Raw genomic sequence first — 27,289 nt, 5'->3', positions numbered from 1 at the left:
TTGAAAATACAGCAAATACAACTATTCCTAAAAGAGTGACCAGAAGATACAGTACACCAGCCAAGCTACATCTATATCTGTGAGAACTCAGCATCTCACAGAAAAGGGTAAGATACAAAGCCATGACCTGGTGGGACCCAAGCAACCCCCCCACTCCAGCATACCGGCCAGAGGAATAGAATCAGAGGGGAGAGGGAGTGGAAGCACAGGACTGCTAAATAACCAACCCTAGCAATCTGCACTGGGAGTACAGACACACATTGCATGGTGTACTGGATATCAGAGGAAGGGAAAAACAAAGTCTGAGACTAAGACTGTGAACAGGTTCCCACAGCCAGCTGCTCTGGGACAAAAGAAAATCAGGTGCATTAAAAGTCTTAAAGGGACAAGGGTTTAACAGGTGGACAAGATCGTCCTGGCACACTCAACCCAGCAGGCTGGGAACTTTAAGGAACTACAGGTGCCTAACCCCCTAGGCGGCAATGCAGCTCCAAAGCCCCTTGTGGTGAAAAGCAGCCTGCCATTCATTGCCCTCTCACTGGTACTGCAAGCAAATCGGCTGACCCACCATTGCTGCAAAACAGCCGGGGAGCAGCTCTGCCCATAGCAACTATACAGAGGCTTCTCCCTGCATGCACCTAAACATGCCAGACCCACAGGCTGCCTCCTGTGTGCAGTTGACTGGCACAGACAGTGGGGACAGGTGCAGAGTCCAGAAGGCACAAAGGGCCTTCGTTTTTGTGGTGAACATCTGCTGCTTGCCTTCAACCCCTGCCAGTGTCCAAGGCCATCCTGAGGGCTGCCCCACCCATGGCAGCTCAGAGGATTAACCCAGAGGCTGCCCCCTGCACCTAGTTGACCAGCACAGAAAAAGGAAATGGGTACAGAGTTCAGGAAGCATGAAGGTGCTCTGTTCTTATGGCAAACATGCACTGCTTGCCTGCAACCACCACCATTGCCCTAGGCCATCCAGAGGGCCACCCCACCAATGGCAGCTCAGGGGAGCCCCCTGTGTCTGGTTGCCCCTCACAGGCAGTGGAGACTAGCAAAGAGTTCAGGAAGCATGAAGGGACGTCGTTCTCATGGCACACCACATGCCACTCACCTGCAACCTCCGTCAGTGCTCTAGGCCATCCCAAGGGCTGCACTGCCTATGGCATATCAGGGGATTTACCCAGAGGCTGCTCCCTATGTGTGGTTGACCAGCACAGGCAACTGAGACATGCAAGGTGACCAGTAAGCAGGAAGGGACTCTGTTCTCCCAGCTGACACACATTCCAATCACTGGCGACAACTTCCATTGCCATGAAAAGGAAGAAGAAGCTTGTTCAGTCCAAAATCCCTCAAACACCAGAGAAAGGGTGAGACTTCCTTCCACCATTCTTCGTGAAAAAGAATTCAAAATAAAAGTCATAAGCATACAGATGGAGCTACAGAGAAATATGCAAGAGCTAAGGGATGAATTCCAGGGGGAGATAATAGAAATAAAACAAACAATGGAAGAACTTAAGAGCAAACTGGATGAGGTGGAAGAGACTAATAATGGAAAAGAAATCAGAGAACAGGAATACAGAGAAGCTGAGGCTGAGAGAGATAAAAGGATCACTAGGAATGAAAGAATACTGAGAGAACTGTGTGAACAATCTAAATGGAACAATATTCACATTGTAGGAGTACCAGAAGAACCAGAGAGAGAAAAAGAGATAGCAAGTGTCTTTGAAGAAATAATTGCTGAAAACTTTCCCAATGTGGGGAAGGAAATAGTCTCTCAGACCATGGATGCCCACAGATCTCCCAACACAAGGGACCCAAGGAAGACAAGACATATAATAATTAAAATGGCAAAGATCAAAGACAAGGACAGAATATTAAAAGCAGCCAGAGAGAAAAAAAGATCACCTACAAAGGAAAACCCATCAGGAAACCATCAGACTTCCCAATGGAAAGCTTACAGGCCAGAAGGGAATGGTATGATATATTCAATGTAATAAAACAGAAGGGCCTTGAACCAAGAATACTCTATCTGACAAGATTATCATTTAAATTTGAAGAGGGATTAAATAATTTCCAGATAAGGAAAAGTTGAGGGAATTGACCTCTCACAAAGCATTTCTACAGTGTATTTTAAAGGGACTGCTCTAGATGGAAGTGCTCCTAAGGCTAAATAGATGTCACAAGAGAAATTAAAATCACAGAAAGGAAAGTAGAGCAACCAAATACTAACTAAATGCAAACTAAAATCAGCTATCCACAAATTCAGTCAAGGGAAACACAAAGAGTACAGACTAAAACACCTAACATATAAAGAGTGAAGGAGGAAGAAAAAGAAGGAAGAGAAAGAATCAACAGACTGTGTTTATAATAGCATAATAAGTGAGTTAAGTTAGACAGTTAGATAATAAAGAAGCCACCCTTGAACCATTGGTAACCATTAATCCAAAGTCTGCAATGACAATAAGTATATTTCTATTGATAATCACCATAAATGTAAATGGACACAAGGCACCAATCAAAAGACACAGAGTAAAAGAATGGATAAAAAAGCAAGACCCATTTATATGCTGCCTACAAGAGACACACCTAAAACCCAAAGATATACACAGACTAAAAGTGATGGGATGGAAAAAGATAATTCATACAACTAATATGGAGGAAAAAGCAGGTGTTGCAGTACTTGTACCAGACAAAATAGACTTGAAAAGGAAGAAATTGATGAGACAAAGATGGACATTACATAATGATAAAGGGGTCAATCCAACAAGAGGATATAACCATTATAAATATACTTATGAACCCAGCACAGGAGCACATACATATGTGAAACAAATACTAACAGAATTAAAGGATGAAATAGAATGCAATGCATTGATTTTAGGAGACTTCAACACTCCATTCACTCCAAAGGACAGATCACCCAGACAGAAAATGAATAAGGACATACAGGCACTGAACAAAACACTAGAAGAGTTGGACCTAACAGACATCTACAGAACTCTACACCCAAAAGCAGCAGGATACACATTCTTCTCAAGTGCACATGGACCATTTTCCAGAATAGACCACATGCTAGGCCACAAAAAGAGCCTTAGTAAATTCAAAAAGATTGAAATTCTACCAACCAACTTCTCAGATTCCATAGGTATAAAACTAGAAATGAACTTTACAAAGAAAACAAAAGGCTCACAAATACATGCAGGCTTAACACCATGCTCCTAAACAAACAATGGATCAATGACCAAATTAAACAGAGATCAAGCAATATATGAAGAAAAATGAAAACAACAGCACAATGCCCCAATGTTTGTGAGACACAGCAAAGGCTGTTCTAAGAGGAAAGTATGTACCAATCCAGGACTATTTAAAGGAACAACAATCCCAAATGTATAGTCTAAATCCACAGGTATTGAAACTGGAGAAAGAAGAACAAATGAAGCCCAAAGTCTGCAGAAGGAGGGACATAATAAAGATCAAACAAGAAATAAATAAAATTGAGGGTTGGAGCCAAGATGGCAGAATGAGGAGGACAGTGGGAATCTCCTCCCAAAAACATATATATTTTTGAAAATGCAACAAATACAACTATCCCTAAAAGAGAGACGAGAAGACACAGGACAACAGCCAGACCACATCCACACCTGCGAGAACCCAGTGCCTGGTGAAAGGGGTAAGATACCAGTCCTGGCTGGGCAGGACCCGAGGCCCCTCACCCCAGCTCCCGGCGGGAGGAGGGGAGTCGGAGCGGGGAGGGAGAGGGAGCCAAGGACTGCTAAACACCCACCCCCAGCCATCCGAAACAGAGCGCAGACACAGTGCATGCGTGGAGTGCTGGAAACTAGGGAAGCAGGACAGTAAGACCTGTGAGCAGGTCCTGAAGCCAGTGCCCCTGGGACAAAGAAAAGCAAGTGCTTTTTGAAAGTCTTAAAGGGACAGGGACCCCACAACTGGATGGAAGCATCCCAGGTCACAGTCCAGCAGCTGGAAATTCCAGGGAACTCCAAGCACACTAACCCCCTGGGCAACAGCTTTGAGACCCCTCACAGAGGTAAACAGCCAAACAGCCCCCTGCCCATTACCCCTCCAGGCCCCACCATGGCAGAGCAGCACCCTGAGGCTGGCCACTCCCACAGCAAGGGAGGTTCCTCCATACCGGCAGGGCAAGATACAGAGAACCAATCTACACACAATTGCCCAACACAAGCCACTAGGGGTCGCAGTTGTCCCAGTAAAGCAAGGCCAGGAGCCAAGTGGAGTCTTGACTCTCCCAGCTGACAGTCAATAGCATACCACTGCACCTATCAACATGAAAAGGCAAAAAAATTTGATCCAGACAAGACTAACCCAAACAGCTTCAACATCTTCTACATCTTCCCCTGAGAAGGAACCTGGGGAGATAGATTAAAACAATCTTCCTGAAAAAGAATTCAAAACAACAGTCATAACCATACTGATGGACTTGCAGAGAAATATGCAAGAACTAAGGAGGGAAAATACAGAAATAAAACAATCTCTGGAAGGACTTCAAAACAGAATGGACAAGATGCAAGAGACCATTAATGGACTAGAAAACAGAGAACAGGAATGCAGAGAAGCTGATGCAGAGAGAGATAAAAGTAAATAAATAAAATTGAGAAGAATAAAACAATAGAAAAAATTAATGAATCCAAGAGCTGGATTTTTGAGAAAATAAACAAAATAGATAAGCCTCTAGCCAGACTTAAGAGGAAAATAGAGTCAACACACATCAACAGAATCAGAAACAAGAAAGGAAAAATCATGACGGACCCCACAGAAATACAAAGAATTATTAGAGAATACTATAAAAATCTATATGCTAACAAACTGGATAACCAGGATGAAATGGACAACTTTCTAGAAAAATACAACCTTCCAAGACTGACCCAGGAGGAAACAGAAAATATAAACAGACCAATTACCAGCAGCAAAATCAAAATGGTAATAAAAAAACTACAAAAGAACAAAATCCCAGGACCAGATGGACTCAACACTGAATTTTATCAGACATTGAGAGAAGACAAAAGATCCATTCTCAAAGTTTTCCAAAAAATAGAGGAGGAGGGAATACTTTAAAACTCATTCTATGAACAACAGCACAATGCCCCAACAGAAGCATTTTAGTTGGATATACTCCCACTTGTTCATTTTTGGTTTTGTTTCCCTTGCACAGGAAGATATGTTCATGAAGAAGTTGCTCATGTTTATGTCCAAGAGTTTTACCTATGTTTTCTCTTAGAGTTTTATGGTTTCATGACTTACATTCAGGTCTTTGATCCATTTCAAGTTTACTTTTGTGTATGGAGTTAGGCAGTAATCTACTTTCATTCCTTTGTATGTAGTTGTCCAGTTTGGCCAACACCAGCTGTTGAAGAGGCTGCCATTTCCCCATTGTATATCCATGGCTCTAATAACAAAACCAGGCAAAGATATCACAGAAAAAGAAAACTATAGACCAATATCCCTGATGAGCATAGATGAAGAAATACTCAAGAAAATATTAGCAAACTTAATTCAAATATATATCAGGAGAATCATACACCATGATCAAGTGGGATACATCTCAGGGATGCAAGGATGGTACAACATTCTAAAATCCATCAACATCATCCACCACATCAACAAAAAGAAGGACAAAAACTACATGATCATCTCCATAGATGCCAAAAAAGCATTCCACAAAATCAACACCCATTCATGATAAAAGCTCTCAACAAAATGGGTACAGAGAGCAAATACCTCAACATAATAGAGGCTATATATGACAAACCCATAGCCAACATCATATGCAACAGCAAGAAGTTGAAAGCTTTCCACCCAAGATCAGGAACAAAAGAATCCCCACTTTTATTCAACACAGTACTGGAGAAAATGTAAGTCATGAAACCATAAAACTCTTAGAAAAAAACATAGAAAAGTAGAATGCTCACTATCCCCACTTTTATTCAACATAGTACTGGAGGTCCTAGCCATGGCAATCAGACAACATGAAGAAATAAAAGGCATCCAGATTTATAAGGAAGAAGCCAAACCATCACTGTTTGCAGATCACATGATATTGTTCATAAAAAAAAACCCTAAAGAATCCACTCGAAAACTACTAGGACTAATACCTGAATACAGCAAAGCTGCAGCACACAAAATTAATATACAGAAATCTGTTGCATTCCTATACACTAATGCTGAACTAGTAGAAAGAGAAATTTGGAAAACAATTCCATTAACAATTGCATAAAAAAGAATAAAATACCTCAGAATAAAACAAAAGAAGGAAGTGAAAGACGTATATACTGAAAACTACAAGACACTCTTAAAAGAAATTAAAGAGGACACTAATAAATGGAAATTCACCCCATGCTCTTGAGTAGGAAGAATTGGTATTGTCAAAATCACCATCTTGCCTAAAGCAATCTACAGATTCAATGCAATTGCTATCAAAATACCAAAAGCATTCTTCAACAAACTGGAACAAATAGTTCAAAATTTCACATGGAACCACAAAAGACCCTGAATAGCCAAAGCAATCCTGAGAAGGAAGAATAAAGCAGGGGGCTCTCACTTCCCAAATTCAAGCTCTACTACAAAGCCACAGTAATCAAGACAATTTGGTACTGGCACAAGAACAAACCCATAGACCAGTGGAACAGAATAGACAGTCCAGATATTAACCCAAGCATATATGTTCAATTAACATATGATAAAAGAGCCATGGATATACAATGGGAAAATGAGAGCCTCTTCAACAGCTGGTGTTGGCAACACTGGACAGCCACATTCAAGGGAATGAAATTGGTTACTGCCTAACTACATACACAAAAGTAAACTTGAAATGGATCAAAGACCTGAATGTAAGTCATGAAACCATAAAACTCTAAGAGAAAAGATAGGCAAAAATCTCTTGGACATAAACATGAGTGACTTCTTCATGAACATATCTTCCTGGGCAAGGGAAACAAAAACAAAAATGAACAAGTGGGATTAAAAGCTTCTGTACAGCAAAGGACACCAACAGCAGAACAAAAAGTCATCCTACACTATGGGAGAACATATTCATAAATGACATATCTGATAAGGGGTTGACATCAAAATTATGTAAAGAGCTCACCCACCTCAAGAAAAACCAAATAAGCCAATTAAAAAATGAGCAGAGGAGCTGACAGATATTTCCCCAAAGAAGAAATTCAGATGGCCAACAGACACATGAAAAGATGCTCCACATCGCTAATCATCAGAGAAATGCAAATTAAAACAACAATGAGATATCACCTCACACCAGTAAGGATCACCACCATCCAAAAGACAAACAACAACAAATGTTGGTGAGGTTGTGGAGAAAGGGGAACCCTCCTGCACTGCTGGTGGGAATGCAAACTAGTTCAACCATTGTGGAAAGCACTATGGAGGTTCCTCTAAAAACTCAAAATAGAAATACCATCTGACCCAGGAATTCCACTCCTAGGAATTTACCCTAAGAATGCAGGAACCCAGTTTGAAAAAGACATAGGCACTCCAATGTTTATCAGAGCACAATTTACAATAGCCAAAAAATGGAAGCAACCCAAGTGTCCATCAGTAGATGAATGGATAAAGAAGATATGGTACATATACACAATGGAATACTATTCAGCCATAAGAAGAAAACAAATCCTACCATTTGCAACAACATGGATGGAGATAGAGGGTATTATGCTCAGTGAAATAAGCCAGGCGGAGAGATACAAGTGCCAAATGATACTCCACTCATCTGTGGAGTATAAGAACAAAGAAAAAAATGAAGGGAAAAAACAGCAGCAGACTCACAGAACCCAAGAATGGACTAGCTGTTACCAAAGGGAAAGGGTCTGGGGAGGATGGGTAGGAAGGGAGGGATAAGGGGGATAAAGGGCATTATGATTAGCACAGATAATGTAGTGGGGTAGGGGCATGGGGAAGGCAGTATAGCACAGAGAAGACAAGTTGTGATTCTATAGCATCTTACTATGCTGATGGACAGTGATTATAATGGGGTACGTGTGGGGGACTTGATAATTGGGGGTGTCTAGTAACCATAATGTTGCTGATGTAATTGTACATTAATGATACCAAAATTAAAAATAATAGTAATAATAATTAAATAAATAAATAAATAAATAAAAATATTTTAAAGCATTAAAAAAATATATGAGATCTTAATAAAAGTATTTTATTATAACCATAGAATAGCTATTGAACATTTAAATGACATGTATTACCAAGAAATAATAATAAAGTGAACATTTAAAAATAAAATTACAAAGCAATTTTTGTAAATAATTTATACAATACATAAAAATATAAGATAAAGGTTTAAAATTCACCTAAAATTAGACTATTCCTGAGACAATAATCAACATATCAAGTCAAAGAATTTGATAAATGTGAAAAGATTTCATAAATCTCTTTATGAATTATATATAAACTCATAATTTTAAGTAAGTATATGACATATATGCTATGATTATCATGGACAATTACACTTTGCTCGTTTCTCTCTTTTTCCTTCTTCACTACTGTCCCAACTCTACACTTTCAACTTTCTTGCCCAGAATAACAATGGTTAAAACCTGGTGCAAATCCTTTTACCCTCTAAAAGGACATTCAATCACCCACATAGGTACTCATATATATATATGATACCATATCATATATACATATATATGATACCACATCATATATATGCCTGTGTATGAGCACAGTATATTATATATATATATGTGTATATATATATATATATACACACACACACATACACATATAGGCATATATGTACACATACATAGGCTTTTTTCAGAGTTTGTGTTGTAAAAATGGGATAAATATATATAAATGTCTCTGAATCTTGCTTTCCTTAGTTTACAAACAGACCAGAAACCCTGCATACCTTTCTTTATAGTGTTGCATGATATTCCACAGTATGAATGGACCACTATTTATGCAGCCATTCATTTTCTATACAGCCTTCCATCCTTCCAACCTTTCTTCCTCCTTTTTGTTATTACTAGAAGTGCTGCAATTGATACCTTTCTATATATAATCTGATGTATTGATGCACTTTTTCCTATGGGGTATGTCCACATGACTTGGATTGTTGCATCAAATTATATATGAGCTGTTAATTGTAATAGATGTTGAAAATGGTTGTAGCAATACTTAATTTCACAATTAATGTAAAAGAGTGTCATATATTTGTTAGTACAGAGTGTTAGTACTCTTTTTGTAGTACAAAGTTATTATTCCTTAATTTTTGTTGTTGGTTCACAAAATTGGAGCTTTCTGGGTGAAATCTGAAACTGGCTCCCTATACATAGAGGGTGAGGAGGGACCAGATTAAGAGGTAGAATACTGCTGATTGGTAAGTGGCAGGTTTAATAAAGAAGGGGTCTTAAAAGTCTTGTCTTAGGTGGCTGCAAGATGAAATCTCCACACCAGAGTGCCAGTATCTTAAAAGTTTACATACAGGCCTTAACTAGGTTCAGTCACTTACTTAATCCAGATGGTCTCAGCAACACCTTACTCTCTCAAGGCTGTGTACTGGCTCCCACTGTGAGAACAGTAGACAGAACATGTAATCAGGGATGGGGAGCGGTGAGGGGCATCCGACTGTCAGGGTCCAGCTCTTGAGTCAAAATCAGGGATCATTTCCTCTCAATGACTTCCTCTCACATTCTGCCAAACTACTAAGTGTAAATGTTATAACTTTTTAAAATTAAATTATTATTGATATACATTCTTATGAAGGTGTCACATAAAAAAACGTGGTTACTATATTCACCCCTGTTATCGTGTCCCCCCATACCCCATTGCAGTCATTGCCCATCACTGTAGTAAAATGCCAAAGAGTCACTATTTGCTTTCTGTGTGCTACACTGTCTTCCCCTGATTCCGCCCACACCATGTGTGAAAATCATAATAACCCCTGAATCCCCTTCTTCCTCCTTCCCCATGCACCCTCAACCACCCTTCCCCAACCCTCCTCTTTGGTAACCGCTAGTCCCTTCTTATAGTCCGGGAGTCTGTTGCTGTTTTATTCCTTCAGTTTTGCTTTGTTGTTACACTCCACAAATGAGGGAAATCATTTGTAACTTTATCTCATCGGCCTGGCTTATTTCACTGAGGATAATATCCTCCAGCTCCATGCATGTTGTGGCAAATTGCAGAATTTGTTTCTTTCTTATAGCTGAATAGTATTCCTTGTGTATAATATGTACCACATATTCTTTATCAAGTCATCTACTGATGAACACTTAGGTTGCTTCCATATCTTAGCTATTGTAAAGAGTGCTGAAATAAACAAAGGGGTGCATATGTCTTTTTGAATCTGAGAAATTATATAGTTTGGGTAAATTCCTAGGAGTGGAATTCCTGAGTCAAATGGTATTTCTCTTTTTAGTTTTTTTTTTTTTTTTTTTTTTTTTAGTATTTCAGTATGTCTGTGCCAGCATGTACCACCACCAAAAGCAGCATATGCATACAGAATATTTTATTTTAAAGGGTGGTATTAATACATGTTCAAAATCACATGATAAATTGGATACTTCTGTATTGGCTTCCATTTTGTACACTATTTAAACAACTAACATATTTCAAAGCTACCATAAACTTTGCTTCAAATTCTTCTTCTTGCCAAACAATCTTACCTGCTAATCTTCCTAATCTGTGGTTAAATTAGGAAGACTTTAAACCACTTTCCACATTAAAACTTCTTTAAAGGTCCCACATTCTAGATGTGTACTTACTCTACCTCGGGAAAGACCTCTTTTTTTTTTTTTTTTTTTTAAGGGGGCATATCTCATATTTATTGATCAAATGGTTGTTAACAACAATAAAATTCAGTATAGGGGGGTCAACGCTCAATGTACAATCATTAATCCATCTCAAGCCTAATTCTCGTCAGTCTCCAATCTTCTGAAGCATAATGAACAAGTTCTTACATGGTGAACGAATTCTTACATAGTGAATAAATTCTTACATGGTGAACAGTACAAGGGCATTCATCACAGAAACTTTCGGTTTTGATCATGCATTATGACCTATAAACAATCAGGTCAAATATGAATATTCGTTTGATTTTTGTACTTGATTTATATGTTGATCCCACATTTCTCCCTCTATTATTATTATTATTTTTATTTTTAATAAAATGCTGAAGTGGTAGGTAGATGCAAGATAAAGGTAGAAAACATAGTTTAGTGCTGTAAGAAGGCAAATGTAGATGATCAGATGATCAGGTGTGTGCCTATGGACTAAGTATTAATCCAGGCTAGACAAGGGCAGCAAGACATCCACGGATGCAGAAGATTTCTCTCAAAGCAGGGGGGGTGAGGTTCTGAGCCTCAACTCTGTTGATCCCCAAATTCTCACCTGATGGCCCCCCTATGACTGTGCCTGTCTTAGGTTGTTCCTCCCTTGAGGAATCTTACCCGTCTCTGGCTAACCAGTCATCTTCCGGGGCAATACAGGGAAATGTAAAGTTGGTAAGTGAGAGAGAAGCCATAATGTTTGCAAAGGTTACCTTTTTACTTCTTTGCAGATTTATGCCCTGTGGCTTCTATGCCCAGCACTTGTCTCGAGGTATCTTTACCACCTGGAGGAATTATGACACTCGGTAAATTTGATATGAGGCACGAATTCTATTTAAGGGTTGTAATTAAGAAGGAAGAAGAAAAGCTATAGATGTAGCATATGAAGGAAACATGGGAGGATTGATTATTTCTTTGACATATCTTCTTGTAGAGTACCTTAAGTATGTATGGGTTTTAAACTACTAACTAATTTGCACACACATATTAACATAATAGGAATACGGTGACATAAACAAAGCAAATGTATAATTACCATCCATCTCCAGTGAAGCCAAGAAAACCATTTAGGCACCCTAGGCATTTGTGAAAATTTGTCTATGATATGATGGATATTGTCCAACTGTACTTGAACCATCAGACAAATTAAAGCAGCCCATTTCTGGGATCTGTTCACATCCCCTATGTTCTTTTAACCATAGATAAGTCTATAGTCATGAGATTTTGGAGTGCTACAACTTGCACCCCTCCCAACTCCTGGTTGAGTTCCAACAGTACAGATCCAGTCAAATTCGTTGTCTCACTGTATGCACATGCCAGCCTAGACATCTCCCTCCTCATTCCTATGGCAAGTCCAGGAGACGGTGGGCTGGATGCAGCCACAACCGCAGCATCGTCGGGATCCCTGTGGAGGCTTTTTGATGATCATCCCCCTGCACAAGTCCTCCAGAGAGTGCTGATGCCGGAAACTCCTCCTCATTTCGTATCTTAGTTCATTTTCTGGGTATCCAAGCTAGGCCTTGATCTTCTGCATAGAAACAAACAGACCCTTTGCCCACACTTTGACATGCCCTCTATACCACTGTGCAGAACTCATTGGAGGTCAGCACACAGTAACTGCTTTTTTTTTTTTTTAATTAAGAGAAAGGAATATTATCAGAAAAGAGTACCTCTATAGCTGATCATCTGACACCCTTTAAGTGATCAACATTAAGGATATTTAAAGCATGCGTTGATCTTTGATTTACCAATAGTTTTATCCTGTTAAGGAGTAATCCCCCTTTTCTTTCTTTCTTTCTTTCTTTTTTTTTTTTTTTTAAATTTTAATCTACACTTACATGAAGAATACTATGTTTACTATGCTCTCCACTATATCAGGTCCCCCCTAACAACCACATTACGGTTACTGTCCATCAGCTTAGCAAAATGTGGTAGAGTCACTACTTGTCCTCTCTGTGTTGTGCAGCCCACCCTCCCCTTGCTCCCTCCCCCCCATGCATGCTAATCTTAATAACCCCCTTCTTCTTCCCCCCCCCCTTATCCCTCCCTGCCCACCCATCCTCCCCAGTTCCTTTCCCTTTGGTACCTGTTAGTCCATTTTTGGGTTCTGTAATTCCACTGCTGTTTTGTTCCTTCAGTTTTTCCTTTGTTCCTGTACTCCACAGATGAGTGAAATCATTTGGTATTTCTCTTTCTCCTCTTGGCTTATTTCACTGAGCATAATACCCTCCACCTCCATCCATGTTGCTGCAAATGGTTGGATTTTTCCACTTCTTATGGCTGAGTAGTATTCCATTGTGTATATGTACCACATCTTCTTTATCCATTCATCTACCGATGGACATTTAGGTTGCTTCCAATTCTTGGCTATTGTAAATAGTGCTGCGATAAACATAGGAGTGCATCTGTCTTTCTCAAACTTGATTTCTGCGTTCTTAGGGTAAATTCCTAGGAGTGGAATTCCTGGGTCAAATGGTAGGTCTGTTTTGAGCATTTTGATGCACCTCCATACTGCTTTCCACAATGGTTGAACTAATTTACATTCCCACCAGCAGTGTAGGAGGGTTCCCCTTTCTCCACAGCCTCGCCAACATTTGTTGTTGTTTGTCTTTTGGATGGCAGCTATCCTTACTGGTGTGAGGTGATACCTCATTGTAGTTTTAATTTGCATTTCTCTGATAATTAGCGATGTGGAGCATCTTTTCATGTGTCTCTTGGCCATCTGTATTTCTTTTTTGGAGAACTGTCTGTTCAGTTCCTCTGTCCATTTTTTAATTGGGTTATTTGTTTTTTGTTTGTTGAGGCGTGTGAGCTCTTTATATATTCTGGACGTCAAGCCTTTATCGGATCTGTCATTTTCAAATATATTCTCTCATACTGTAGGGTTCCTTTTTGTTCTATTGATGGTGTCTTTCACTGTACAGAAGCTTTTCAGCTTAATGTAGTCCCACTTGCTCATTTTTGCTGTTGTTTTCCTTGCCCAGGGAGATATGTTCTAGAAGAGGTCACTCATGTTTATGTCTAAGAGGTTTTTGCCTACGTTTTTTCCCAAGAGTTTAATGGTTTCATGACTTACATTCAGGTCTTTGATCCATTTTGAGTTTACCTTTGTATATGGGGTTAGACAATGGTCCAGTTTCATTCTCCTACATGTAGCTGTCCAGTTTTGCCAGCACCATCTGTTGAAGAGACTGTCATTTCGCCATTGTATGTCCATGGCTCCTTTATCAAATATTAATTGACCATATATGTTTGGGTTAATTTCTGGGGTCTCTAATCTGTTCCACTGGTCTGTGGCTCTGTTCTTGTGCCAGTACCAAATTGTCTTGATTACTATGGCTTTGTAGTAGAGCTTGAAGTTGGGGAGTGAGATCCCCCCTACTTTATTCTTCTTTTTCAGGATTGCATTGGCTATTCGGGGTCTTTGGTGTTTCCACACCAATTTTTGAATTATTTGTTCCAATTCGTTGAAAAATGTTGCTGGTAATTTGAGAGGGATTGCATCAAATCTGTATATTGCTTTGGAAGGGATGGCCATTTTGATGATATTAATTCTTCCTAGCCATGAGCATGGGGTGAGTTTCCATTTATTAGTGTCCCCTTTAATTTCTCTTAAGAGTGACTTGTAATTTTCAGAGTATAAGTCTTTCACTTTTTGGTTAGGTTTATTCCTAGGTATTTTATTCTTTTTGATGCAATGGTGAATGGAATTGTTTTCCTGATTTCTCTTTCTATTAATTCGTTGTTAGTGTATAGGAAAGCTACAGATTTCTGTGTGTTAATTTTGTATCCTGCAACTTTGCTGTATTCCGATATCAGTTCTAGTAGTTTTGGAGTGGAGTCTTTAGGGTTTTTTATGTACAATATCATGTCATCTGCAAATAGTGACAGTTTAACTTCTTCTTTACCAATCTGGATTCCTTGTATTTCTTTGTTTTGTCTGATTGCCATGGCTAGGACCTCCAGTACTATGTTAAATAACAGTGGGGAGAGTGGGCATCCCTGTCTGGTTCCCGATCTCAGAGGAAAAGCTTTCAGCTTCTCTCTGTTCAGTATAATGCTGGCTGTGGGTTTATCATATATGGCCTTTATTATGTTGAGGTACTTGCCCTCTATTCCCATTTTGCTGAGAGTTTTTATCATGAATGGATGTTGAATTTTGTCAAATGCTTTTTCAGCATCTATGGAGATGATCATGTGGTTTTTGTCTTTCTTTTTGTTGATGTGGTGGATGATGTTGATGGATTTTTCGAATGTTGTACCATCCTTGCATCCCTGGGATGAACCCCACTTGGTCATGGTGTATGATCCTTTTGATATACTGTTGAATTCTGTTTGCTAATATTTTATTGAGTATTTGTGCATCTACATTCATCAGGGATATTGGTCTGTAATTTTCTTTTTTGGTGGGGTCTTTGCCTGGTTTTGGTATTAGGGTGATGTTGGCCTCATAGAATGAGTTTGGGAGTATTCCCTCTTCTTCTATTTTGTGGAACACTTTAAGGAGAATGGGTATTATGTCTTCTCTGTGTGTCTGATAAAATTCCAAGGTAAATCCGTCCGTCCCCGGGGTTTTGTTCTTGGGTAGTTTTTTGATTACTGTTTCAATTTCTTTGCTTGTAATTGGTTTGTTTAACTTTTGTGTTTCTTCCTTGGTCAGTCTTGGGAGGTTGTATTTTTCTAGGAAGTTGTCCATTTCTTCTAGGTTTTCCAGCTTGTTGGCATATAGGTTTTCATAGTAGTCTTTAATAATTCTTTGTATTTCTGTGGAGTCTGTAGTGATTTTTCCATTCTCATTTCTGATTATGTTGATTTGTGTTGATTCTCTTTTTCTCTTAATAAGTTTGGCTAGAGGCTTATCTATTTTGTTTATTTTCTCTTGGTTTCGTTGATTTTTGCTATTGTTTTATTCTTCTCAGTTTTGTTTATTTCTTCTCTGATCTTTATTATATCCCTCCTTCTGCTGACTTTAGGCCTCATTTGTTCTTCTTTTTCCAGTTTCGATAATTGTGATGTTAGACTATTCATTTGGGGTTGTTCTTCCTTCTTCAAGTGTGCCTGGATTGCTATATACTTTCCTCTTAAGACTGCTTTCACTGCGTCCCACAGAAGTTGGGGCTTAGTGTTGCTGTTGCCATTTGTTTCTATATATTCCTTGATCTCTATTTTGATTTGTTCATTGATCAATTGATTATTTAGTAGCATGTTGTTAAGCCTCCATGTGTTTGTGAGCCTTTTTGTTTTCTTTGTAGAATTTATTTCTACTTTCATACCTTTGTGGTCTAAAAAATTGTTTGGTAGAATTTCAATATTTTGGAATTTACTGAGGCTCTTTTTGTGAACCAGTATGTAGTCTATTCTGGAGAATGTTCCATGTGCACTTGAGAAGAATGTATATCCTGTTGCTTTTGGATGTAGAGTTCTATAGATGTCTATTAGGTCCATCTGTTCTAGTGTGTTGTTCAGTGCCTGTGTGTCCTTACTTATTTTCTGCCCGGTGGATCTATCCTTTGGGGTGAGTGGTGTGTTGAAGTCTCCTACAATGAATGCATTGCAGTCTATTTCCCTCTTTAGTTCTGTTAGAATATGCTTCACATATGTTGGTGCTCCTGTATTGCGTGCATATATATTTAGAATGGTTATATCCTCTTTTTGGACTGAGCCCTTTATCATTATGTAGTATCCTTCTTTATCTCTTTTAACTTTCTTTGTTTTGAAGTCTACTTTGTCTAATATTAGTACTGCAACCCCTGCTTTCTTCTCACTGTTGTTTGCCTGAAATATGTTTTCCCATCCCTTGACTTTTAGTCTATGCTTATCTTTGGGTTTAAGGTGAGTTTCTTGTAAGCAGCATATAGATGGGTCTTGCTTTTTTATCCATTCTATTACTCTATGTCTTTTGATTGGTGCATTAAGTCCATTTACATTTAGGGTGACTATTGAGAGATATGTACTTATTGCCATTGCAGGCTTTAGATTCGTGGTTACCAAAGGTTCAAGGTTAGCTTCTTTAGTATCTTAGTGCCTAACTTAGCTCGCTTATTGAGCTGTTATATACACAGTCTGGAGATTCTTTTCTTCTCTCCCTTCTTATTCCTCCTCCTCCATTCTTCATATGTTGTGTGTTTTGTTCTGTGCTCTTTTTAGGAGTGCTCCCATCTAGAGCAGTCCCTGTAAGATGCCCTGTAGAGGTGGTTTGTGGGAAGCAAATTCCGTCAGCTTTTGCTTGTCTGGGAATTGTTTAATCCCACCATCATATTTAAATGATAGTCGTGCTGGATACAGTATCCTTGGTTCAAGGCCCTTCTGTTTCATTGCATTAAGTATATCATGCCATTCTCTTCTGGCCTGTAGGGTTTCTGTCGAGAAGTCTGATGTTAGCCTGATGGGTTTTCCTTTATAGGTGACCTTTTTCTCTCTAGCTGCCTGTAAAACTCTTTCCTTGTCCTTGATCCTTGCCATTTTAATTACTATGTGTCTTGGTGTTGTCCTCCTTGGATCCTTTCTGTTGGGGGTTCTGTGTAATTCCATGGTCTGTTCGATTATTTCCTCCCCCAGTTTGGGGAAGTTTTCAGCAATTATTTCTTCAAAGAGACTTTCTATCCCTTTTCCTCTTTCTTCTTCTTCTGGTATCCCTATAATACGAATATTATTCCTTTTGGCTTAGTCACATAGTTCTCTTAGTGTTGTTTCATTCCTGGAGATCCTTTTATCTCTCTCTATGTCAGCTTCTATATGTTCCTGTTCTCTGGCTTCTATTCCTTCAATGGCCTCTTGCATCTTATCCATTCTGCTTATAAATCCTTCCAGGGATTGTTTCACTTCTGTGATCTCCTTCCTGACCTCTGTGATCTCCTTCCGGACTTCATCCCACTGCTCTTGCATTTTTCTCTGCATCTCATCCCATTGCTCTTGCATTTTTCTCTGCATCTCTGTCAGCATGTTCATGATTTTTATTTTGAAGTCTTTTTCAGGAGGACTAGTTAGGTCTGTCTCCTTCTCAGGTGTTGTCTCTGTGATCTTTGTCGGCCTGTAGGTTTGCCTTTTCATGGTGATAGAGATAGTTTGCAGAGCTGGTACAAGTGACCGCTGGAAGAGCTTCCCTTCTTGTTGGTTTGTGGCCTTCCTCTCCTGGGAGAATAGCGACCTTTAGTGGCTTGTGCTGGGCAGCTGTGTGCAGACAGGGCTTCTGCTTCCTGCCCAGTTGTTAAGGGGTTTATCTCCGCTGTTGCTGTGTGCGTCGCCTGGCTGGGGCTGCTCCTCCAAAATGGTGGAACCCCGTTGGAGGGGGAGCGGCCGGGAGGCTATTTATCTCCGTAAGGGGCTTCTGTGCTCCCTGCTGCCCAGGGGGTTAGAGTGCCCAGAGATCCCCAGATTCCCTGCCTCTGGTCTAAGTGACCTGTCCTGCCCCTTTAAGACTTCCAAAAAGCACTCTCCAAACCAAAACAACAACAGCAACAATGAGAGAGGGAACAGAAAAAAAAAAAACAAAATAAAAGGAAAAAACACGCGATTTTTTTTTGTCCTCAGGTGCCAGTCCCAGGCACCCGCTCACTGGTCCTACTGCCCTGTCTCCCTAGCACCAGGGTCCCTGTCCCTTCAAGGCTTCCAAAAAGCACTCGCCAAAAAGAGAAAAAAAAAAAAAGAAAGGGGGAAAAACAAGCAATTTCCTCCCTCCTCAGGTGCCGTTCTCAGGCACCCGCCCACCGGTCCCGCAGGGAAAAGCGCGGGATATTCTTTGTCCTCAGGTGCCGGTCCCAGGCACCCGCTCACCAGTCCCGCCGCCCTGCCTCCCTAGCACCGGGGTCCCTGTCCCTTTAAGGCTTCCAAAAAGCGCTCGCCAAAAAGAGAAAAAAAAAGGGGGGGAAACGCGCAATTTCCTCCGTCCTCAGGTGCCGGTCTCAGGCACCAGCCCACCGGTCCCGCATGGAAAAATGTGGGATATTCTTTGTCCTCAGGCGCCGGTCCCAGGCCCCCGCTCACCGGTCCCGCCACCCTGCCTCCCTAGCAACGGGGGCCCTGTCCCTTTAAGGTTTCCAAAAAGCACTCGCCAAAAAAAAAAAAAAACCGCTCTGGTTTCTTTCCACCTGCCGGGAGCCGGGGGGCGGGGCGCTCGGGTCCCGCCAGGCCGCCAGGCCGGGGCTTGTATCTTACCCCCTTCACAAGGCGCTGGGTTCTTGCATGTGTGGATGTGGTCTGTATGTTGTCCTGTGTCCTGTGGTCTCTATTTTAGGAAGATTTTTCTTTGTTATATTTTCATAGCTCTATGTGTTTTTGGGAGGAGATTTCCACTGCTCTACTCACGCCGCCATCCTGGCTCCGCCCTCCGCTTAATTTTCTTTTGATGTTTTCCTTAACAGCAGGTTTTAAAGATTAATATCAATGTTCACTAATAGTAACAGGCAGTTTCATGAATACCAAATGCTACTATAAAGAAATCTGCAGGATTTAATGTAAACGATTAAAATGCACTCTAAAACAAGAAAAAAATCATTGCATAAAATGTCACTTAACATTTCAAATTATTATTTGTTGTAAGTCGTTAAGAAAGCAGTCAATACACTATTTTACATAATGGTAATATAAATATTTCATGACAAAAATCAGTGGTCTTCTGCTGACAGATGATAATGTCATTGCAAAACATCCTTAGAACTAGGTTCAAGGGAATATATGGCTTCAAGTTTACCTGATTTGAATATGAAGAGCTTCCAGTGAAGTTCACAGTCTTTGATGCAGAGAGCAAAAATTAGTATCATCCTCCTGTAAAACAATTTAAGATTTAGTAATAAGGGACAACATTTTATCTTCAGATACAATACTTGGGACTACTTCTTCCAGTATGTGAATTAGCAAGAATTTAAATCTTTGCATGTTTTACAATCCCATACTAGAAATAAGAATTGTCCCATAGATTAGACATATATTATTGTATTTCTCAGAATGTAAGTCAAATAGTGAACATGATCAGAAGATTTTTTTCTGAATCAGAAAGACATTATATATTTATTTCCAACCATTGCTTTACTGCCATTTCTTTGATAAACAAAACTGTTGGCTTTTTGAAAATGTGCAAATTTCTTTGTTATTGTTGTAAAAAATATGAAGAAACCATCAAGTCTGAAACCCTTATTTCACATCCTGTGTTTGTTACGTATTTGAGATTATTTATTTCCTGTGGATATAGACTAATCAGTCTTAACTGCCTTCTCACAGCACTGAGTTCTTACCCTTATTGTGTTTACTGCATTCCATCTTGTACTACAGTTACTTGAGACATATGCCTCCAAGCAGAGCATTTTTTACACTTTGGAATCCTCCCTCAAAACACAGAATCTTGATATGGTAAGTGTTCAATAATGATTTAAAAGAAAACCTTTTGTACCTCTCAACTGCCTGACAGTGATCACCACTCTTTCATCTTCAGGTCTGGTCTCTATAGGGAGGCCCCTGAATTCTTCCTTTCTTTTCCTTTCCTTTCCCTCTTATCAAGATAAAATACACTTGAAATACTTTTTATTTCCTACTTTTTGATTTCCTTATTTATATGGTTTAATGTCTAAATATATTAATATGCTTGGGTAATAATAAATGCAAATAACTTATAAACTCCACTAAATATATACTTAAATGTATGCTCATTTTTATTTTACTAATGGAAGAGTGCAGAAAAAAATTGGATATCACTATCATTTCTATGCAGTGTTGAAAGTCTTTTGTAAGATGGAGGTGCACACAGGATGCTTATGGCTTCGTTGCCTATAACCTGTCTCACCCAAATTCTAGATTACTCTATACATACAGAAGAAACAGCTTAAGAATAGACATAAGTCTACCATTAGAAAACATACAAGCCCTCTTCAACACATTTTTATAGCCTGTCTGACCCTCAAATTTTTCTTCCCATTTAATGTGTTCCTTTGCTGTCTGTCTCACCAGGGATTTCACTTATTTGATATGGATTCTACTAGAACCAACATATTCTATATGTTTTTATGCTTGTTCTAGAAGTGTGTTGGTTTGTTTGGTTTTGTACATTTTATTTCCTCCAATTACAAAGCAAGTTTCACTTTTCTCTACCAATCCATGAACCTTTACTCTGTGTGTGAAAGGAATCTCCTATATTACATACATAGTTTTATTTTCTTAGGATATGTTTTATCTTCCCTTATTTCTGATCTCTCAAGCAAAATTTTATATTTGTACAGAACAATCAAATGCTTTACTTTTGTACAGTACATGTCCCTACTCATGAAATTTCTATGAGGACTGGTTATCAATTTCATTTGTAAATGCATCCCACTATTTCATACAGACAGTTCTCTAATAACACATAAATGTGTAGCAAATTTAATGTAGCATTAATGTGCAACAGATTAAAATTTACTAGTTTCTAAAAAGTCTGCATTCATTAGTTACTGTAAAGATTTTAAAGGCCATGCAGACCAGTACCATCACCATGATAACAACAAACTTTAATTTGAATGGTGTTCTTTGGGAAACTTCAGCTAGGGCAAAGCTTATTTTTCCCTATAATTTGAAAATGATACTTTTTATGTCAATAAGAGCAATACAGACCAATTTTAGAAAAATTTGAAAGTACATAAGAATATGCAAAAGAAAATGCAAACTACCTAGATCCCACCTTCCACAAGTAATTACTAATGTTTTCTTTGATATATATCTAATTTTATATAGAAAATTATACCATGTGATTACTTATATGTACTTTCTTATTAACACTATATTTTTTGCATTCTTCTGGAATAACGATATTGAAATAATCAGATTTCAACAGTATATCTGGAGATGGTAGCGACAGCATTTTAATAAATATTTTATCTATAATCTCTGCATTGGCCTAAGAGGTGTGCTTGGCAAACACACATTGTACAAGACTGTTTTGAACAATCAGGAGAGCAGACAGGTTTGGGAGCAGTCATTACGGCTCCATGTTATTTTTGTTAAAAATGCTATGTGAAATATATTCATTCACAGCCAAAGATATTTTCAAGGTGAGGCAGTTGGATAGGTTATGACTAAATACCTACAATTCAGTGTTCTTAGGTATTGAAAAAGGAAGGGGGAAGAAAACAATCAGAAAACAGGAGAATGTTCAGTTTAGGAATTAATCCTAATGAACTGGGATGCATATGATTAATAATGAGGAAGTGGGTAACTCTAGCATTTATTTAAGTTACGTTTTAAGTTACTTTCAATTATCTAAGTTACTTTAATTACCAGATGCTTATAACGAGTGTGTCTACCGTTATTTCATTTTCTTTATATTTTCTCCTTCCTAACCAAGCAAATATATCTCGTTGTTAAACTGAAAGAAATAAATGTTATTGATCTAACTTTGTTACCATGGCATTTGTGTTAAATTAGTCAGTTAAGACTAATATTTCTACCAAAACACAAATGTATATAATTCTTCTTTCATTAATGGTGTAGAAGCTTTAACTTAAGTCAGAGGCAAGGCAAAGATAATGGATATAAACAAACCACTTGTCTTTTCTCTTAAATGTAGATAAAAAATGGAATAGTCAAAAGAACACAGGCTTTAAACCAGAAAGATGTGGCCTTGAATCCTCCTGTACCATTACTCGCTGTGTGACATTGGGCTGGTTACTCAGCCTCTCTGGGCTTTAATTTTCTCATCTCCAAAAGTTGTACTACACAAGTTGAAAGAGTATTTTAAGAACTAAAAATTCCACTTACATCATAGTAGCTGATGAATAAAGGACAATTATAACTATTACTATTAAATTGTCCAAAGTCAAATTAAATTTTAAAACAGTGAACATGTATTTTGTGAACATGCCCCATGTAGATGTTTATTTTAAACTGGAAAGCTGAATCCAACATTCACTTTTAAAATCTGAAATTCCATTTTGAAAGTTTGGTTATTCAAATAATTTCATCAGTTCTCCATCAACTGCGTGTATATGAGTCAGGTTAAGCAAAAAGGCCTGTGATTTCATCATTAGAAGAAATGCAAGGATATTTTCTAATAATCAAGACAGGGAGAAAAGTGTAGCTCAAATCCCATCTTGTGCCACTTGCAAATTCCTTTACCAAGTATTTATTTAATGATTACACATGCCAGGCTTTTCAGTTTGACTTTTTCAAACTTCTGAGCTTTACTAGCTACTAATCCCCATCAGGACTCTTATTTCTGGGCTACTCATTGTTCCTAATGCACAGCCATTTCTTCCTTCTGTCTGGAATGCTTCTCAATTTCTTAACTAATGAAAAACTTTCAGTGTTTCAACATCAAACTCAAATATTAACTTTTTATGATGCCTTACTTGACCATTCTTATCCTGGAATAGGTATTCATTTGAGGAGCTAGTGCTAGAGTAGGTGCAAATTAATGTTTATTGTAACATAATCCCTGCTTTGAAGAAGATCACATCAAATTTCTGGCACAATGTAAGGTTTACAACATACTTCATGTGTTTATGTACATGTGTCTGTGTTTGGGATCCTTTAAGGAACAAATGCCAGCTGGATAAGATACTTTTTCATTCCCTTGCAATATCATGACCCATAGTAAATGTTCTAGAAATACATGGTGAATGAATGAGTGCATGAGGTAAAGACTGCCAAGTCCTACTTGGTGACCCCTTTCAATTACAGTGACTCCAAAGAGGAATGAGAAATATAAAACAAGGAAAGTAATTTTTTTGGTGTAATGAGGGTTCTGTGGTCCCGGAAGAGAGATAATTTGTCAGCATTAAAGTCATGCACAATGTCAATCAGTTTCAGGGAGAGACCATGTGAGGTAGATAGATGACAAAAGATTAATCAAGCAACCGCTCCAGGGCAAGATTAGTGTGCTGATTTCAAGCAGGTTTGACAGATAGATAAAAAGGTAAAGCAATGCTCTGCAGGAGACACTAGGGTATTGTTCATATAGCTGGAAAGTGACTGCAGCAAAATATATGAAAATCAGAAATATCAGTTCAATTGGGAAAAACTATATACACACTGAAAAAAAACAAACTAGGCCCTGACAAGAAATCATTCAGCTAACAAATATACAAATGAATTTATTAAAGTGGCGGTATTATTCTGGATAATGGACTGGCCTGTTACAGGACAGAATGCCACAAACAATCGGATCTATTTAGATTAATATCTATGAAATTCGATGTTTTCCAGACATGCAGACCATTAACAATAATAGACAGGAGGAGAAGTAATCAACAGTGACTGAAAACAAAAATATGGTATAAAAGTTCGATTGTTTTCAGAAAACTTATGTTCAGGTGGATAGTCATAAGTAAGTGTATTTTACTTGGCTGGCAGAGCCAGGTTTCTCACTGTTGGAGAGAAATGATGAGTTGGTGTCATATTATATCAAGGAGACTGATGAGAGTTCCATCTATATTTTAAAATCACTGTTATATCATGGACTTAATATTGATGTGTTATATTTCAGATATTATTCCTTTTGATATCTAAGCAAGATGAGTAGGAAGGTGGGCTAGAATGAACTTTGTACTGCTGGATTTGAGTTGGAGTCATCCATATGAATTCGTGTTTAGTTTGATATATACATAGATATATATGGGGAAGAAACTACAGGTATATTTGCACATGGATTAGTGAAAGCCTGGAAACAATGACAACCCAATAACAACGAGCAAACTCATCATCCAGATTTTGATTTTTAAATATTATTCTCCAATAAAAGGAACAGGACTTCTTGAAGAAATGTATCATACTAAGGCCTGGACAAGGAATATATAAGATGATCCTGGGCCATACTTCATGATCCAAGGAATAGAATATGGAATGGAAAAATTATACTTTTACAGTGGAGAAACCTCGCAAACACAATTTAACGAACTGATAAAGGTTAGCATGAGCAATATCATTGGACTAGCATGGATCCCCTGATACAATGTGAAAAGGACACTTAACTTGTCTGCTACTCTTACCAAAAATCCATAACCCATCCACTCAAGAAAAGCAACAGACAAATGCAGACTGGGGAAGATTCTACAAAACATGTGACCAGCACTCATCAAACTGTCACGGTTGTGAAAAGGACAATGACACTGTCACAGAATAAAGAGGACCAAGGGACTATGAGGACTAAATGCAACAAAGTACCTTGAATTGGATCTTGGAACAAAAACACACTAACAGGAAAACTGGTAAAGCCCAAATAAAGTCTGGAGTTTAGAACATGTTAGTGTTGGTTTCTTGGTTTTGACAACTGTACCAGAGTGACATAAAATGACAGCATTAAGAAAAAACGGAAACCAGGTGAAGGGTATAGGGAATTCTCTGCAATATCTTTGAAACTCTTCCACAAATAAAAAGTTACTACAAAATGAAGTTTACTTTGAAAAAATGTACTGTTGGTTTCCTAACATATAAAGGAGGCCAATGAGGCTTCTATCCACATTTTTTAAGTTATTGTATGTCATGAGTTCAATAATAGTATGTTATATTACAGGCATTATTACTTCTGCTATCTAAATTTGCCCATCTTCAGCCAATGTGAACATCTTCAGTTGGCTCCTGAAAACATCTGATACAGATCTCAATGATTAAAATGCTTCCTTGCTTTCTGTTACGACAAGGTGTCCTGGCGGCATCTTGTACAATACCTTCCCTAGACTTGGAATGAGTCATTTTTCTAAGGAGCTCTGATGACTTTTAGTAGGAAATGGTACTAGATACTACAAACTGTGTGCATAGGGGGCTGATTTTAAAAGATAAGAGATTAAACCTTTGTTGTGCAGACTAAGAAATACACATTTTATTGAAATATAAAATAAATAATTGATTCATACTGAAACTTCCAATTCAAATTCAGAACTACACACTTTTTACTTATTTTCTTTGATTTTAAGCATTTATGACCTTTCTCCAATGCTTTTTCCATCACCAGCACAAGATTTAATTAGCTTTATACAACAATATATACACAACAATCTATCTCAGAATAGCAATATCAACACCTTGCATCAACAATATGATTGGTGAAAGCAATGTGAGTTGTTTTTTGCAATTACTTTTGTCTTTAGGAGATATCCTACTAAAGAGGATAAGCCAGAATCATGCTTTAAACTAAATGGAAATAGTGTAACTCAAAGTAGCTATGAAAAGTTACTTGCTTCTTTCTCTCTTCACACTGATTTTCATCTTTAGAGGAAATACTACCTTTAGATAACTGCTAGTGTGTCACACATTTGTCTCTATCTTGCTTTTTCTCACACCATTATGTCCTTGTGATCACTCTGTTGTGGTATGTAGAGGCACTCTTATTTTTTTTTTAAATTTTTTATTAAGGTATGATCGATATACACTCTTATGAAAGTTTCACATGAAAAAACAATGTGGTTACTACATTTACCGATATTATCAAGTCCTCACCCAGACCCCAATGCAGTTCCTGTCCATCAGTGTAGTAAGATGCCACAGATCCACTATGTGCCTTCTCTGTGCTACAGTGCTCTCCCCGTGATTCCCCCACACGATGTGTACTAAACATAATACCCCTCAACCCCCTTCTCCCTCCCTCCCCACCCACCCTCTCACACCCCTCCCCCTTTGGTAATCACTAGTCCCTTCTTGGAGTCTTGAAGTCTGCTGCTATTTTGTTCCTTCAGTTTTGCTCCATTGTTATACTCCACAAATGAGAGAAATCATTTGGCATTTGTCTTTCTCTGCCTGGCTTATTTCACTGAGCATAATGTCCTCCAGCTCCAACCATCTTGTTGCAAATAGTAGGATTTGTTTCTTTCTTATGGGTGAATAGCATTCCATTGTGTATATGTACCACATCTTCTTTATCCATTCATCTACTGATGGACACTTGGGTTGCTTCCATATCTTGACTATTGTAAAAAGGAAGCACTCCTCTTTTCCTTATATAAAAAGCATATATTACCCCTTGGTATAGATATCTCATGGCTTAGTAAAATAGCCTCCTCTCAATGAACATTTGGATTTTTTTGTGTTTTGCTATGATAAACAGTAATGTAACAAATAGCTTTGTGCATACAACTTCTTTAATTCTGCTAGTGTATATTTAGAATAGAAATCTGAAAGTATAATTTTAGGCTCACAAGGTAAATTTTACTGTTATTATTTTTTTCACATAGTCATTTTTCACCTAGACTATTTCTTCAGCTTCCAAATATCTCTCCCTGTCTCCAGTCTCACTGTATGTGTTTTACCACACTTATGCCAAGGTTTTGTATCTAAAATACAAACCTGATCCTTTTACCCCTTTTCTTATAGCCTTTCAAGCTTTGTCTATCTCTACTAGGTGCAAACAAAAGACAGTTCATCACCATTCCTTGCTTTGTCTTCCAGCCTTACTTCCAACACTTCCCCCAACACAACCTGAAGTCCAGTTATATCAAACTTTTCAGGTTTCCAAAGAGACATATGTCCTCTTACATCTTTCACATTTTTTTCTCTATCTGATGATC

At 38.4% G+C, this 27,289-nt stretch overlaps 1 long non-coding RNA gene across 1 annotated transcript in view; it reads right to left on the bottom strand.

Annotated features, from left to right (window-relative positions):
- LOC140849981 (uncharacterized) overlaps positions 1-27,289 on the bottom strand; it is a 59,339-nt gene that overhangs the window by 27,670 nt on the left and 4,380 nt on the right. The window contains exon 2 of the long non-coding RNA XR_012132556.1: positions 19,519-19,592. This is a non-coding gene — a long non-coding RNA (uncharacterized lncRNA). The remainder of the gene's footprint in view (positions 1-19,518; positions 19,593-27,289) is intronic.

The sequence above is a fragment of the Manis javanica genome, chromosome 6 (assembly GCF_040802235.1).
Source record: "Manis javanica isolate MJ-LG chromosome 6, MJ_LKY, whole genome shotgun sequence".
Lineage (NCBI taxonomy): Eukaryota > Metazoa > Chordata > Mammalia > Pholidota > Manidae > Manis > Manis javanica.
Note: the sequence above shows the minus strand (reverse complement) of the source record. Positions and strands in the feature narration are given on the sequence as shown.